This window comes from Squalius cephalus (genome assembly GCF_949319135.1).
Source record: "Squalius cephalus genome assembly, contig: scaffold_138, whole genome shotgun sequence".
In the NCBI taxonomy this organism is placed as follows: Eukaryota; Metazoa; Chordata; class Actinopteri; order Cypriniformes; family Leuciscidae; genus Squalius; species Squalius cephalus.
In genome coordinates, this window is record NW_027645837.1 from 3,537 (window position 1) to 9,228 (window position 5,692).

At 35.7% G+C, this 5,692-nt stretch overlaps 1 long non-coding RNA gene across 1 annotated transcript; it reads right to left on the bottom strand.

Annotated features, from left to right (window-relative positions):
• Window positions 1-1,900: 1,900 nt before the first annotated feature.
• On the bottom strand, window positions 1,901-5,334 carry LOC307154141. The gene is made up of 3 exons (XR_013820282.1): window positions 3,545-5,334; window positions 3,112-3,182; window positions 1,901-2,773 (listed from the first exon to the last, which is right to left on the bottom strand). It is a non-coding gene; the product is annotated as an uncharacterized lncRNA (long non-coding RNA).
• Between the last annotated feature and the right edge of the window lie 358 nt (window positions 5,335-5,692).

Consider the following 5,692-nt stretch of genomic DNA (forward strand, 5'->3'; position numbering starts at 1 on the left):
CACTTCAGTGTTATGACAATGTTGTTTGCATGAAAACACTTTAATTAGCAGAATTATATTCGTATAGACCAGTGGTTCCCAATCCTGGTCCTGGGGACCCACAGCTCTGCACAGTTTGTATGTCTCCCTCATTTAACACACCTGATTCAGATCATCATCTCGTTAGGAAAGAGCTCTATGAACTGAACTGGGTGTGTCAGATAAAGGAGACATATAAAATGTGCAGAGCTGTGGGTCCCCAGGACCAGGATTGGGAACCACTGGTATAGACTGAGATGTAAAGAAACAGTGGTGGCCACTATCGTAATGAACTGTCAACAGTGATAAGGTATAGCTAAGAGTGCTCCAGACCAACCACGAACGAATGACTTACAGAAGGTATTCTTAACTAAGAATGTTTCAGGAAACACTTATTAACATTAAGGTAAAGCCTGAGTTATATATAAATGTATGTGTGTGTGTGTGTGTGTGTGTGTGTGTCTAATTATACAATGTTCACACAGGCATCAGAGACCAATATGCAAGACAAACATAAAAAGTATAAAAAAAAAATAGAATGATCAAACCATCAGTTATCAAAAATTTTAAATATTAGATTATTTTTTTTATTTTTTTTATGAAAGACCATTTGAATCTAGCCTGGGTTTCCCCATGCTGCCTTGCTCACAGCGCGATTTTATTCACGTTGCTAGGCAGTTTGGACATCATAGACCTAGCCGGCTGAATTCGTTTACAACAAAGATGCATAGACAGTAAAAGAAAAGATGACTGCCTCTGGAGAATTTAGATTTCACACTTATAAATAAGTCAGAAAGAATAAATGCATATTTGGGGTGCTGTCCGAGGAGAGGGCGGGCTCGGTATTCGGCCCGAACCCAGGGTACTCCCCCCATATTCCAGGCTGTGGAAGAACAAGCCGAGAGTGATTGGGGGGATGCTGAAACTGTCAAGGAATGTTAGGTGAGTGAATAAATATATGCTTCCTTTCATGCTGATAAGGTAGGCATGGCAATCGTTTGATGACAAGTTGATTGGATTGATTATTTGAACGAGCTTCTCCCGAACTTTCTGTATGAAACATCATGTGTAGATTCCGCCATCGCGTCTGTTATAGACGATATCGACAGCGCATTCATTTTAAAAGAGGAACAGAGAACCGCGATCAAGGCATTTGTCAACTGGAAACATGAATGAAAAACATATGTCACTTACTCCGTTGCTCTGATTGGTTGTAGGTCTATCCAATTGAGTGCAGAGACATTTTCTTTCCTAGTTCGGTTGAAACACGCCCCATAATCAAAGTTCAATGGACCAGTATCAGACTCACATTCTGACTAGAATCTGAGTATGATGACGTCAGGCTACCATAGACCAGATTTTCCAATGAAAAAGGGAACCAATCGCAGAATGGGGAGGGAGCAGCAAGACGATGATGACACCGAAGCAGTTTGTTTATATCTATGGATCCAACATGGCATCAGACTCGACGTTACCTTCTACCCTCATGTTTATCTTGCACAAACAGTAATATTCACGCCATTGTGTACAAATAAATCTTTGACCCATCGTATTTTTCCTCGTCGAATTTCTGTCACTCTACATACGTCATCTGGTATAATTGAAACGATTGGCTATGAGCTACGTACAGGCGCATTTGATAGACATTCATAGCGCCCAATAAACGGCTCTGGGCATTCGTGAACCACGCCTCAAATACGAGAAAATTAACACGTGGTTCCCAGACCAAGGCTCAAAAGAGACTTGGTCTGACATTAGCCAGGCTAATTTGAATCTGTTTTCCACACAATGGGGTAAAAATTACAGACGGCCTGGCAGCAATAGCTCAAAAGCAGATGTGAGAAGAAGCTTCTTATCATTCATAATATTATTTTTCTTGTTTAACGCACTCTCTTTAAATATATTTTATATGCTTTTTTATGCAGTCCCTAATTTTTTCTCTCTAGCTACAGTTCCATATCAACAAATAATACAGAATTTTAATTTTATTCTCACCAATTATTAATTTACAATATCAACAATGATCTAGACTAGATAAATAAAATGCAACCACAGCAATAAGTCAGGGGAATGCTTTTATTTCTTCCTTTGGTTTGAATTTTAAACATTTTGCAGTTCTTTTTTAAAATGTATACATTTTAATACAATTATAAAATGATATCATGATTTGAGACCCTCTTTTCTGTAATTAAAGACCAATTTTATGGGTTGTGGTGTCTCAGACAATGGCCAATATCAGTTAAAAAAACATCGTTTCCCTTAGGGCTTAAATGAACCTCATCACTTAAAAATAGTTCAGGCTTTTCAAACAGTATGTGTGGATGATGTACAATGCTCCCATTAACACACAAAACAAACTTAGCCATCACATTGTTCACAAACTTTCGCACTTTGTCCACCTTTCCCGGGGGGGCATGCCTCCAGTGGCGCCTTTGGTTTATTGAAGACAGCAGAATTTTCATCTGGGGAAACTGTCTGTTGAGGTCACGTAGGTCCCTCTTCATTGCTTTGAGAAGCAGCACACTTTTCACACGTCCTAGGTCGTTGCCTCCACAGTGAATCACTAGCACATTCGGAGCAGTCCTTCTTTTAAGGCACTGTTGGAAGAAGGGAAGGAGGTCTCCCCAACACATGCCTCCCCTGCCAAACCACTGGACCTGGGAAGCCACTCCAAGATTGGTGCCTATGGTCTCTCTTGCTCGCTTTTCGCCACGTCTAATGTAACTGTCACCAATAATCCAAACTCTGTGCACACCTGATAAAAGGATTACAATACAAATGATTAACTATGCAGCACACAATTGGGAAGTCACACAATTGCTCTAGAATTTGTTGTAAAATATAATTAGCTGCGTCACAATAAACTTTATACATTTAAGGCCTTTCTTTAACATGGAAAGGCACAACTCACAATCTTAAAATCTAGGGCTGGACCATGATTTAAACATCTACAATTTTCAAACGAACATACAATAACACTTAAACATTTGTGTATTTTGAAATGAGATTGCCACTACATGCATTATTGTAAATGTTAAAATCTATTTGAATAAAACATTTTAAAATAGTTCAATAGGTTGAGCAGAAACATACCTTTCTTTTGAGTAGTGGATTCTCTGATGAAGTGTTCTTGTTGAACAACATGAACTGTTGACTTGACTTTTCTAAAAAAAACAAAACAAAAAAAAAACAAGGAAAGTAAAAAAATAGTAATCGTAAACATGTTTAACAGTTGCAACATCTGTAGAATAACTGGTAAAACATTGTTTTTTATGTTTGTTAAATTGACCATTATGATTTTAAATATACGCAATATCATCATTGTTGGTACTACAAGTCTAAAATAAGGATTATTCTAAATTTCTAAATTACTCTTCTAGACATTTTAACTATCCGCAAAAAGGAGTATCAAAAATATAAATTATAAAGATACCAATTACTAATGAAACCAATTTGAAATTCTGAATTGTAACAGCGTAATTATTTATTTTCTTTATAAATAGATCAATCAAAATGCTGAACTTACCTCATGTTGTAGAATATGTTCTCCTCCTTCAAAAACGCAAGGTTCAAACAGAGACAAACACTTCCAAAAGACACGAAAGAGTGAATGTTCTGTGATTATATCCCACAACCCCAACCATCTCTGGACAGTGATTGGGTCTCCAGATAACTGTTGCTATAGAAATGCTAATTTCTCTGGGATTGGAAACAAACTGGCGCCTCCAAATATGTACAAGTGGGTGATTGTTGCTTAGCTTACCCTGGAAAATAATGCTGTTGCAAAAACACTTAATTATGACTTAGTACACTGCAAAAAAAAAAAAAGTTTAAGACTTACTTATAATACACATTTTTGAAAGTCACATGAAATAGACCATATTATTTATTTCAGATTAGTTTTAATAAAATATATTTAGTTAAAATGTCCCAAAGAAATAACAAACACCATATGACACCAAGTGTATCAGTGAATATTTACACACACATTCAATATATATATAGATTTATATAGATTTGTTTCTGGGGTAGAAAATAAAACAACAATATGGTAATCTCTACAAGATCTGTTTTAAAGTGAAAATAAATAAACTCATATGGGGTTATATCATGTATTGGTGTAAACAGTGAACTATATTAAGTATGCAGAACTCCAAATAAACAATACATGGACCAGTACTTTCTTAATATCATTAATCTTGCAGCACAACTTCAATTTAAATGCATCATCACTTTGGATTACATTTTCAGTAAGGTTCTATTCATTTAGATTATGTAATGCATACAGTTATCTGAACTAACCAATAACATCATACACACATTAATGCACAGTGTATTATTTTAGATAACTTATTCATATGAGCTCATAAAATTACAACCGTTTATTTATAGTTTATGGTAAATTAACAAATGAAACCTCTTTGTAAAATGGATAGCACTATTTCTAAATTTCCATTAATTAACCTTATGATCAAAGATAAAACACAGTAAATAATATATATGCCTAGTTTAATATAGTTCTTCTTAGTTAATTACTAATTTGTTGGTTAGTTTCATAGTAAATTAAGTTTATCCAGCTGTTTATCATAACAGAATAAACACTGAAAAGGGTGATCATGAACCAGACGTGAATCCATGAATAGCTGCAATTCACAAGTGTGAATTGAGTGGTTTTAGTTACAAAAAACAGCAATATCATTTCATTTACATACTGCTTAAACCTTTTTCTTTTGGAATGTGTGGTTAACGATTTCCTATACATTTGCCTTTACATATGATAATCACAGGTGATTACAGCTGTGACCTGACAGACTGTTTTTATCTAGTGGAGACCGGGTGTTAATAGGAGACATTAAATGCTTCGATTCCCCAAGCAGATATACCAGAAGTAAAACAATCAGAGGCATAATTAACCCCTTGATTGTCAAGGATCACTGGTGGCCCCAGATTATTTTATTTATTACTCTTTAAAACATCACACTCCTACTTGATCTGCACAAACTGAGCTTCATTAGGAAGGTTTAAGACCCCAGCTTTGATATTTGACCACTGTTTATAATTAAACTGGTTTGAAGTTAGATAAGTTTCTTAATTTATTCCAGAAGTGCAAAATAATTAATCTGTAATGTTCGTTATCTTGAATAGAAATCATCACTCATACAGCAGCCATTCATCTCATCTCCAGTTTATTTGTGTTTATATAGGCCTACATACAATATCCACGATCTCCCAGGGCTATTAGGCCAATGATGCGCACATTTGGAGAAATAATTGATATGATATCGTCATACAGAATAATATTTCTATTTATTTCCCACTGAATTATGCAATCTGAAGAGCTCAAACAGCTAACAGAGCCAGCGATGACTCTGCTCTTCCAGATTTGCGTCAGCAAACGTGATGACATCAGTTCGATATGATTCGTTTGTAAAGCTGTCAATCATCTCATGGTGAACCAACGTGACCATAAGGCTGTCCTTCTGGATGACGCAGTGCTGTGTACACTGTGGACAAACAAAACTAAACACATCTCTTCATCTGATACAAGAAGCTAATAAATGCAGGATTCAAGTTATTCTGTTTTGTGTGTGTTTGATTTCCGTTCGATTTTGGTTATTGTATAGGAACAAAGAATGTTTACAGTATGCATGTGAGTAAAAATAGCCCATTGCTT